Here is a 12,790-nt window from a genome sequence, read left to right as displayed (position 1 = left end):
GCTGGATCTTGTCTTTCTGCTGGGCAGGACCGTGTCCGGTGGTGTATTTTGGGGTGTCTTGGAACTTATTATGATTTTAGGCAGACTGTCTGCTAATGGGTGGGGTTGTGTTCCTGTCTTGCTAGTTGTTTGGCATGGGGTGTCCAGCACTGGAGCTTGCTGGTCGTTAAGTGGAGCTTTGTCTTAGCATTGAGACGGAGATCTGCAAGAGTTCTCGCCAATTGATATTACATGGGGCCTGGAGGTCTCTGGTGGTCCAATGTCCTGAACTCGGCTCTCCCACCTCAGAGGCTCAGGCCTGACACCCGGCCGGAGCTTCAAGACCCTGTCAGCCACATGCTATCTAGAGAAACATCTGGGGGAAACCTCAACATGGGTGACTTCTTAGCAGTAGCAGCTGTAACAGGAAGCTTATTCCTCCCTATGGATGGGGCAACAAGTTGTCCTGAGGGTGCGAGGGCGCCTCCTTAGTCCTAAGGAAACTAACTCCTTGTTGCCCTCACTGTGGACTAGGCGCCAACATTCTACCTTAGTTTTATATTTTCTATCTATCTACATTCTCTACCTCAATCTTTAAAAAATTTTTAGGCACAATAAAGGAAAATAGGAATAAAATTCCTCTGAGATAAGTCTGAAAAAGTCTAGCAAATTACCTAACACACTAAGTTCTTCACAAAATGGTGCTCCCTTCTTCCTCCCATAGGGCATTTTGGTCCTCTCTTTGAGGGGTTCTTCCTGAGTGTGGTAGAAGGAAAAAGGCTAACTCTGCCCAGAGGAGAATTGGACCTGAGGATTATCTAAGTCTCTGATAGAAACCTCTTACCTCACTAAGAGTGACTGTTCAGGAGTTCCTATCATCCTTTGTGCACTTTCAATACTCATAAATATCCAACCCCCATGGGAGGGCAACCTGGGTAGTGAGGTGGGATCCCAGCTAACTTTCTATCAGGACCAGCCTCGTGTGCAGGCAATGAGTGGTGCCTCCAGCCAATGACCATGCATGACCCACACCAGGGCTAAAGTAGTGATTATCTAGAAATAAAGAGACCATATTTTGAACCCCATGGGATGAGATACTAACTTTTTTCTGACCCATAGTTGTTATTATTATTATTATTAAATGGATTGAAAAGATCTACTATGTAAGGCTGAGGCCAGGAATAATGAGATGATATAGGAAGATATTACTGTAGTGCCTGGCACTTAGTAAGTATGTATTAAATGGGAAAAACATTAAATTACTAACATCTCTGGGTGAATCAGTATCTTTGGTCTCTTTTCTACATTCAAGGGGGTTTCTGGGGAATCTGGGGAACCCACTTATGAGAGAGCAGAAGACTTGGTACATAAAAAGAGGCAGGGATTTCGAAGTCCAAACTTCGTTAAATTTTGCAGAACTTCACAAGTCACCCAGAGTGTAGTATTCTTTAAGAATAACAAAAGTTAGCCATTTGCCATATGGTCTTCTATTCTCGCAAATGTGTGCTGAAATAAAAATACTGCAAAGTCTACTGTAATGCTATTAGAATACCAGGAGCCACATCATGAGATAGGAAAGCTCAAAATTTCCAACTGGACAGAAAAGGTTTGGTCATCATTCTTGTTGGTAAATAACAGAGAAAGAAAAAAGAAATGGGAAGAGAAAAATAAGCATCCAGTCCTGAGGGAAATTCTCTTTAGCTTTGAGCATCAAGGTAATGTAAGTATACTGAGACTTTGTAAATAGTCCATATATGTTTCTGTTTCCAAAAAGCTACACATATTTCTCCAGATTATGAGACTCAAGAGATTTTAGAAACACAAAAGTGAAATAGAGATTAGACTCACATGTCTTGAAGTCAAATTGCCTGAGCTTGAATACCAGATTGGACTCTGATTAGCACTGTGAACTGGGAAGGCATTCAGCCTAAGTTCCAGCTTCTTTCCCTTTAAGAAGGACAAATAATACTGCCCACCTTGTAGGACTGACATGAGAATCTTAATAGGATGATGCATATACAATAACAAGAAAAGAAAGAAGAAAAGACTTTCTCCTCATGAATGAGAACTTTTAGGATTTATTCTCTTAACAACTTTCCTATATATCATACAGCAGTGTTAGCTACAGTCATCACGTTGTACATTACATCCCTAGTACTTATTTATCTTATAACTAGAAGTTTGTACTTTTTGACCACCTTCCTCCAATTCTTCCTCCCCCAACCTTCTGTCCCTGGTAACCACAAGTCTGATCTCCTTTGCTATGAGTTTGCTTGTTTGTTTGTTTAGATTCCACATATAAGTAGGATCATATAGTATCTGTCTTTCTCTATCTGACTTATTTCACATAGCATAATGCCTCCAAGGTCCATCCATGTTGTTGCACATGGTAAGATTTCCTTGTTTTTATAATGGTTGAATAATAATTATATATATACATTTCAGGTGCACAGAATTACAATTTAACATCTGTATACACTATAAAATGATAGTAGTATAGTGGTAGTATTGACTTTTTAAAAATATTATCTCTTCCAACCCATGAACACAGGATATATTTCGATTTATTTGTCTCTTCTACTTCTTTCAATGGTATCTTGTAGTTTTCAGAGTATAGATCTTTCACCATCTTAGTTACATGCACCCCTAAATATTTTAGTGTCTTTTGATGCTACTGTAAATGGGATCAATTTTTTATTTTCTTTTTCAGGAAATTTGTTGATAATGTATAGAAATGTTACTGGTTTTTATATGTCACTTTTGTATCCTGCAAATTTACTGAATTCATTGGTTAAACCTAACAGTTTTTCAGTTGAGTCTTAAGGATTTTCTACATATAAAAAGATGTCATCTGCAAATAAAAACTATAGTACTTCCTCCTTTTTAATTCTGATGCCTTTTATTTCTTTTTCTTGACTAATGCATCACATTAATTGATTTATGTATGTTGAACCATCTTTGCATCCCAGGGATAAATCCCACTTGGTCATGGTAACTGATCCTTTTAATGTGCTTCTTAATCCAGTTGGCTAGTATTTTATGAAGAATTTTTGCATCTATATTCATCCAGGATATTGGCCTGTAGGTTTTTTTTCTAGTAGTGTCCTTTTCCAGTTTTGGTATCAGGGTAATGCTGGCCTCATAAAATGATTTGGGAATGTTTCCTTCTCTTCAGTTTTTCAGAAGAGTTGAGAAAGATTGGTGTTAATTTTTTCAAAGTTTGGTAAAATTAATCAGTGAAATCATCTGGGCTTTTTCTCGTTGGGAAATTTTAAGTTACTGATTCAATCTCCTTACTCGTAATTGGTCTATTCAGATTTTCTATCTCTTCCTGATTCAGTCTTGGTAAGTTGTAACTCTCTGAGAATTTTTCCACTACTCCTAGGTTGTTCAATTTGCTCACATATTGTTCATAGTAGCCTCATGATCCTTTGAATTTCTGTGGTATCCATTGTAATGTCTCCTTTTTCATTAATAATTTTGTTGATTTGGGTCCTTTCCCTTTTTTCCTTGGTTAGTCTAGCTAAGGGTTTGTCAATTCTGTTTATCTTTTTAAAGAACCAACTCTTAGTTTGGTTAATCTTTCTATTGTTTTCTGCTCTCTATTTCATTTATTTTTTGTTCTAATCTTTATTGTTCCCTTTCTTCTGCAGTATTTGTGGCTCAAAATTTTCTTTTTTATTTTTCTAATTCCTTAAGGTGTAGAGTTAGTTTCTTTTGGGGGATCTTTCTTGTTTTAATGTAGGTGTTTATTGCTAGAAACATCTCTTAAAACTGATTTTGCTGTATCCCACAAGTTCTGGTATGTTGTATTTCAGTTTTTGTCTCAAACTTTTAAATTTCCTTTTTAATTTTATCTTTGATCCATTGGTTGTTCAGGAGAATGTTGTTAATTTCTATATGTTTTTGAATTTTCCAGTTTTTCTCTTATTGTTTGTTTTTAGATTCATGCCATTGTGGTTGGAGAAGATACTTAGCATGATTTCAATCTTCTTGAATTTTCTAAGACTTATTTTGTTGTCTAACATATGGCCTATCCTAGAAAATGTCCCATGTATGCTTGAGAAAAATGTGTATTCAGCTGCTGTTGGATAGAATGTTCTGTATATGTCTGTTATGTCTCTTTGGTTTAAAATCTTGTTCAGATTCACTGTCCCCCTTTATTGATTCTCTTTCTAGAGGATCTATCCATCATTGAAAATGGGGTATTAAAGTCCCCAAATATCATTGCATTACTATTTATTTCTCTTTTTAGCTCTTTTAGTTTTTGCTTTATACATTTAAGTGCTCCAATGTTGGGCACATAAATATTTACATTATTATATCTTATTGATGTTGACTCCTTTATCATTATATAATAACTTTTTTCTCTTTTCATCAATTTTAGTTTGAAGTTTATTTTGTCTGTAATGACTATAGCTAGTCATGCTTTTATTTATTTATTTTTTGGTTATCATTTGTTTGACTTCACTCTTAGCCTATGTGTGTCTTTAAGGGTAAAGTCAGTCTCTTGTAGGTAGCATCTTGTTGGATCCTGTTTTTTTGTTTGTTTTTTTTAAAACGTTTCAGTCATTCTATGTCTCTTAATTGGAGAATTTAATCTATTTACATTTAAAGTAACTATTGATAGGAAAGGACTAACTATTGCCATTTTGTTAATTGTTTTCTGGTTGTTTTGTAGATATTTTGTTCCTTGTTTCTTATCCTGCTGTCATTTTTTTCTCATTTTGTTGTTTTTTGGTATCAGTATGCTTTGACTTCGTTATTGTATTCCCTTGTGTAATTACTATAGGATTTTCTCTTTCAGTTATCTTGAGATTTAGGTAAAATTATTTAAACTTATAACCCCCTATTTTATTTTTTTTTTATTTTTATTTTTTTAGAAGATGTCGGGGTTAAGAGTTTATTAATTAATTTATTTATTTTTGCTGTGTTGGGTCTTCGTTTCTGTGGGGGGGCTTTCTCTAGTTGTGGCAAGCGGGGCCACTCTTCATCGTGGTACGCGGGCCTCTCACTATCGCGGCCTCTCTTGTTGCGGAGCACAGGCTCCAGACGCGCAGGCTCAGTAGTTGTGGCTCATGGGCCCAGTTGCTCCGCGGCATGTGGGATCCTCCCGGACCAGGGCTCGAACCCGTGTCCCCTGCATTAGCAGGCAGATTCTCAACCACTGCGCCACCAGGAAGCCCTAACCCCCTATTTTAAACTGCCATCAACTTAACTTCAATAGAATTTATAAACTCTACACTTTTACTTCTCTTCCCTCTCATATTTGAGGTCATTGCTGTTACAATTTAAATTTTTTTGAATGAAGTATAACCAAAACAGAGTATTTGTTTTAATAAACTGTTTAGTTTAGAATAGTTTTATATTTACAGAATATTTGTAAAGATAGTTCAGAAAGTTCTCATATAAGCCTTTTAAAATATTGATCTTTTCAGTATGATGAGTATGGACAACTTGCAGACTAAATAAATAATTGTATACCATCCAAATGACTATGGTTTTCAGGTTACTAACACTGTCTCTCTTGCTGGCACACTCCCCCTTTCCTCTTGCTTGCTCACTCTGATGAAGCACATTGCCATATTGTGAAATGCTGTGTACAGAGGTCCACAAAGACAATGGCCAATACCTCCTGAGAAACTGAATCCTTCCAGCAGCCATCTGAGTGAACTAGGACATGAAGCCTTCCTAGTCAAGCCTTGAACTGACTGTAGCTTCATTAGAGAACCAGAGATAAAGGGCTCATCTAAGCCACACCTAGATCCTGACCCACAGAAAATGTGAGATGATGAATGTTGGTTTAGGCCCCTAATTTTTGTAGCAATTTGTTATTCAGTAGTAGAAAACTAGTACAGGGAGCCAGGTACTGTGCTAACAACTGGGGATACAGTAGTAATTGCCATGGTCCCTGCCCTCATGGCACTTACAGTCCAGGACTGCTAGTGACTGCAGGAGTCCATGGCCCAGGGCTTCCCAGTTTTCTTTCACTGATGGAGTCCTGCACTGCTCCAGATAACAAAGAAGCTAAATGGAAGAATGGGGTATCTTCTTATCAGAAGCTTATGTTTTTTAAATAAGCTGGAATAAGTTTCTACATGCACTTATTGCCTATTTGACATTTTCCTCCTGGTTTATATTCATAGAAACTTGTAGGAATTCCTGTTAATACCCAGATTTGAAATCTCAGAGCCAAGTGCTATAGCAGTGGGGCCTGATTTGCATTCATGAATATGCAGCAGCACAAGCTCCTTGCTTGGGATCTCTGCCCTGTGTTGGGCATCAGTGTTGTGTGTAAGGCTGTGAATTTTCCCTTCCTGAACTGAACATCCAACTCAGGAAATGAATTCAGAGCTGGAGGGCAGAAAATAGAAGTTTCCTTCCATTTTCTTTTTACTACAAAATTTCACACTGGTCTCACCAGTCCCTGAACTGTTTTCACGTCTAAGTTCTGGTAAAATTGATATGATTTTGTTACCTCCTCCAGCCCTAAGGTTTGAAAGATGGTGAGTAAACTATTTAATTATAGTCAACTGCTCCTCTAATACACTACTCAGAAAAACAAATAAATAAAAATAAGCAAACATGAATGTATGATGATCTTTAAAAGACAGACAAATAGCTCATTTCCATAGATTCGAGAGAGAGAGAGTAATATCTGATATTTCAAGAAGTATTAATTTCATTTGATGGGCACTTAACACATAGATGAGAATTGTTTTGAAATAAACTAAGAAGAATGTCTGGGGCCCATTTTGATTTTTGTAAGAAAGACTCTTCTCATTGTTTAGAAAAAAGTACAGGCCAAAGTGGATCTATTGGTATCATAATTATCTTCCTCATTATCAGTATCTTTATCTTACTCTTGGATTTCTTTGATGGGGCACAAATGACCTCCAGAATATAGTGGGTGATTCCTTGGAGAAAGATGTAGGACTTATGGCCCAGGCTACATTTTGTGCTGGCTAAGCTCTATTACCAGGAAATGAAGTACAATTTCCACCCAGGCCCTCACTCTCAGAGTGCCACTGCCTGGACCATGTCTGCAACCAGCTGAGGCAGTCAGCTGGGCATTACATCTCAATTATTTTAGATGCTCAGAGCTAAATTTACAGTCAATGGGACATTGTTTTTAAAATATCACAGTATCTTTAAAAAGACAGTATATCATTTGGTAAACAAGAGGATCACTGCTGTTAGACTGGATGAGAGGAGAAAAGACTCAATTCAAAAATGGTATGAAAAAGAGAAAGATAAACAGCATTCATAGAGCACCTACTCTTCACAAATGTTTTCTTGAATCCAATCAGCTGTCAAAGAAACTGAGGCCCAGAGGGTAAAGTTACTTGCTAAGGTCACAAAGATAGTACATTGGAGATGCAGAATTCAAAGTCATGTCTGCTTGATCTTCATTTCTGGGCTCTCTCCACCCCACCCTGGTACACAAGAGGTTTGCATCTTGGCCTTGGCTCTGTCTCTAACTGGCCATCAGCGTGACCTTGAGCTATACATTCTTTAGTGCTGGGTTCTTCTATTATGTGAGTCAATAGGTCATTTGGACTAGATAATTTCTGGGATCTCTTCAATGAGGTCCTTACCCTGTGGCCCAAAGGGGCAATGTGACCCAATAGAGGGGTCAAAACTGGGCCCATCATAAGATGAGCAGATGTAATAATTACACCAGGGGAATAATTCCAATTTTCTTTAGAAGAGGCTTTAACTCCGGAAAGAACAATAAGAGGCTCACAAAAGCCTGCATCAAGCACAAAATACCAGAGTAAGAAACACCTACTGAATTTATTTTTAAAAATCTGATTACTGGGCCCCACCTCAGACTAACTTAATTAGAATCAGAATTTCATGGTGAAAAGTTCATAGAAAACTTATTTTTCAACTTATTCCCCGAGTGATTATTTAGTCTCCAAACCACATTGTAAGAAAGAATATGATATCTCCTACTATATATATATTGAAATTCTAAGCTATAAACAAGGTATTTTCCATTTAATCTGGGCCCTTGTAAAAACTTTGATATCAATTAGAACATTCTCTAACACCATATACAAAAATAAACTCAAAATGGATTAAAGGTCTAAATGTAAGACCAGATATTATAAAACTCCTAGAGGAAAACAGAGGTAGAACACTCCTTGACATAAATTGCTGCAATATTTTTTTGGATCTGTCTCCTAGAGTAATGGAAATAAAAACAAAAATCATCAAATGGGACCTAATTAAACTTAAAACCTTTTGCACAGCAAAGGAAACCACAAATAAAATGAAAAGGAAACCTAGACAACCTACGACTGGGAGAAAATATTTGCAAATGATGCTACCAACGAGGGATTAAGGGAAGAAGACCTAAATAGACATTTCTCCAAAGAAGACATACAGATGACCAACAGGCACAAGAAAAGATGCTCAAGCTCTCTAATTATTAGAGAAATGAAAATGAAAACTACAACAAGGTATCACCTCACACCACTCAGATGGCCATCATTAAAATGTCTACAAATAATAAATGCTGGAGAGGGTGTAGAGAAATGGGAACGCTCCCACATTGTTGATGGGAATGTAAATTAGTACAGCCACTATGGGGAACATTTACTTTACAAAAAGTAAAGCTACCATATGATCCAGCAATCCCACTCCTGGGCATATATCCAGAGGAAACTCTAATTCGACAAGATACATGTACCCCCAACGTTCATAGCAGCACTATATACGATAGCCAAGACATGGAAGCAAACTAAGTGTCCACTGACAGATGAATGGATGAAGAAGAAATGTCATATGGTATCACTTATATGTGGAATTTAAATATATGATACAAATGAACTTGTTTACAAAACAGAAATAGACTCACAGACATAGAAAACAAGCTTATGGTTACCAAAGGGGATAGCAGGGGGTGAGGGGGAGATAAATTAGGAGTTTGGGATTAACATATATATGCTACTATGTATAAAATAGGTAAACAACAAGGACCTACGCTATAGCACAAGGAAACATATTCAAAAATATCTTGTAATAACCTATAATGGAAAAGAATCTGAAAAAGTATATATATATATATATATATATATACACACATACATATATACACACATATATATAACTGAATCACTTTGCTGTACACATGAAACTAACACATTACAAATTAACTATATTTCAATTAAAAAATGGTTAAAAAACAAACAAAAGCCTCTGAGATCTGTCATATTAGGGTTAGGGGATGCTGCTCTTGTGCTGGAATGCAGGTTTATCACAAGTAATTACAGAGATGCTGGTGGTAGTTGACATTTATTTATCTTCCACACACTTTGGATAGCTAGATGTGGTAGAGAATGGGAAACTAATCTGGAGTTTTTATGGGTTCTCTCTCTCCTATGGTTCTCATTAAGTACAGAGCTATCTCTTCATTTGAGAATGCCCAAAATGAATCTTAAAAATATAAGTGAATAAAATTTTAAAAATATAGCCTCAGGTAAGATCAATTCTCCTTCTTATTCTCATATCAAAATTTCTAACAAATAAAATGCACCCCCCTCCAATTTTCTGCTGCAACCAGCATCACAGAGGCAAAAAATCATCTGAATGCATCTGATAAATTTTCCAATACTTTCCCCAATGTACTTTCTTAGGCTTAACTCAGGGTAGGCACAGGAAAGGTGATGCTTCCATATATACCAGGAGCAGGAATCAAGTTAAGCAGGGACCTCCAGTTCATGGCCTGGTTAAAGCTTCCCCATTACTTCTGTCTGAAGAACCAGGACTGACCCAGGAGGTGAGAATAAAATAATTGGTTTGGATTCAATATTACTGCCATCTCTAGAATATCAGACCTTCTAGAGAAGAATTTGGGAAATACAGTGGTTAAGAACAAGGACTTTAGAATCAGACTTGTTAGAACTGATTCTCAGCTTGGCCAAGTATTAGCTGGGTGACTACAGCCCAATGAGCCTGAGTTTGCTCCTCTATAAAGCAGAAAAAATAACAGCAAATGTTCGATAGAGTCTTTATAAACTGTAATGTAATTTAGATTAGTTTAATAGGAAAAGTAAGTGGTGGACAACCCTTATTAATACGTTTAGTTGCAATGAAGGAAGGTTAGTGACACCTCTATGAATTTCATCTCTCATGAAACCTTCATGAGGTGCATCTCTTTTTTATAGGATAGTGTCTCAGACCAAAGGTTTCAACAAAGCAGTGATGGCACACTTATACAATTACAGAATATCCTAATCTGAATAAGTATTTCTGTTCTTTTCAAAAATATATCCAATAAAGTATAGTCACTGATATGACAAATTCCCTTAATGTGATTGGGCACTAAATGCATGACTCAAGGCTTACATATACAGAGCATGCAATTTACATCAACCCCTGTATTAAGGCAGACTAATCCAAGACAAAAGAAGATACTTCCTTGACATTAACTCATTTAATTTGTATCAAAATCCTCTATTAGGTAGACATCATCATCCATTTTTATAGGTGAGAAAATGAGGTTTAGATAGGAAAATTCCCCAGTCATTTTGCTAGTAGGTATCAAATTGAAATTTGAACATATAGTTTTCTAACTATCATGATATACTTTGCTTAATAAACATAAGCACACATACATACCTCCAATGTGAAGCAGTTGAAAGGAAAAGAAAGCCAACAGCTATCAAGTGCAATCTTGATAGGAGGTGACTTCTGAATCTTTGGCAGTGCTAAATGTGGAAGTCTTTCTCTTCTTATTGCCACTAGAACACAAAGAAGAGGAAGTTCTTTAATGATGAATGCAGGTGCCTGCTGAGCTCTGGGTACTGTCTGACATTGGCCTATCTGCTCCCTTGATCTAGGAAGGCCGGGCATGATGAAGAGCCCATCATGTAATGACATCTTGGTCAAGTAAGCACACAGCATTTCACCACTGTCAAATACTCACTGGAGGTATGAGTTTGCTTGTGGGAAAAACAATTGGGTTTCCTTGGCAGTGAGGAGCAGAAATTAGACAGATTATCATGAAGGGATTCGAGAGGATTAGTGTCTTTAAAAAGTCCACAGTGTGCACAAATGCACATACTCCTCAGCCTCTTTAAACTGAGATTCTGTATTGATCTGTGGCTTAGAGCCTGGTCTCATGATCCACTAATGCCCCTGCTTGAAATGTTTTGCTTACTGGCATTTTTATATGTAATATTTGCCTAGTTAGTACATTCTGATAGCTAGAGAAAAAATACAGCAAAAGGACTTGCTTCTATATCTTTTATTTACTCAGTTTATGTTTTTCTTCCACAGTTTAAATACCACCATTACTTTCTCTGTATACTTCTGAAGTTTCTTTATGCAAATGCAAACATATATGAATAAATAGCTTTCTTTTCCTTTTCCATAAAAGGTAACATGCTACATAACATTCTATACTTTATTCTTTTATTTGACTATATAAATTAGAAAATTTTTTTCAGTCCATGGAGAGTTGTTTTTAACAATGTATTTTTTAAAATGTTTATTATAATATTTTGATGAACCATAATTTATTCAACAAGATCCTATTGATGAAAACATGGACTATTTTCAGTCTTTTGGGCTTACAAGCAACACTGCAGTTAACAATCTTGCACATATGTCATTTAGGTAGGAAAAATACTATATGTAGATTTGCTGAGTAAAGAATAGATGCATCTGCATATTTTTAGAAGTGGAAGAAGAATCAAAGTTTAAAAATCAAGGCATCCACAAGAGGTCATCTGGACAGAACCTACTACCTATCATAAATATTCTCCATTGTTCACAGGAAAAAAATGTTTATGGTTCTTTCCTTAGAAAGGGAGACAACTTAATTCTTAGAAAAAGGGCTACCCAGAACTTCACTAATTCCCCACTCAGACTATTTCAAATGTTCCCTACAGACTCAGGTCTGGAATTCAAGGCCATTTACTAACAGAGTTGACGTTTTCACTGCGTCTTCTATACAAACACATGCTCTGTGTAAAACACGGGTGTTAGAATGCATGACCCCTCAAGTCCCTTTTTGAGCTAAATTCTTCTAGTTAGTGATATTATGGGCAAAAATTGTATCAATTTTATGCATCAAAGTTGTGATATTAAATGATTGTCCTAGAGCTCCAGATTATGAACATTAGCTCTTTCTCTTGATACCAGTCATTCTATTTTTCTCTTCAATCATTCATGTATTCTGACAGTTGTTGAGCATTTAATTTATTCACAAAGGTTCCAATTATGGTCAAGAATGAATCAGGTTTCTGTATGTCTTCACTTGAGTTAGGCACCCCAAACTGGTCCCAATAGTCTCTGGATTTTATGGAATTCAGACTTTTTTAATCAAAAAATTACTATAAAGTTGACCCATAATATGTTTAAATGTTATTTCTCTTCTTTTGCCGTAAACGCACAGTCTGACCTATTCTGTGAATTTCCAGAAGCTAAATCAGGAACACAGTCCTCAGACAATAGAACTTTGGGCATAATAACATAGTCAATTCAAAAAGGGATTTTCCTCAATTATCCTCTATTGTGTTTTTGGTGATGGTTTATTTTGGTTAAATTAAAATTTTCTGATTTCTTTGCCCTTAACCAGAAAATAATGCCCCATCCATGGTTAATTAAACTCCGTTATATATTATACCAAAAATAAAAAGGGAAAAGTAAATCTTACCCATGTCATAGGTTTTTTTTCTTTTATTTATGTATATTTAAAATTTTATATATAGGTTTGTCAGCTCTTACTAGCTTGCTCTTTAGTCCAAGACCATTACTATATATTACTAGAATTATGATATATTTACCACATCTAGTA

The sequence above is a fragment of the Tursiops truncatus genome, chromosome 16 (genome assembly GCF_011762595.2).
Source record: "Tursiops truncatus isolate mTurTru1 chromosome 16, mTurTru1.mat.Y, whole genome shotgun sequence".
Lineage (NCBI taxonomy): Eukaryota > Metazoa > Chordata > Mammalia > Artiodactyla > Delphinidae > Tursiops > Tursiops truncatus.
Note: the sequence above shows the minus strand (reverse complement) of the source record.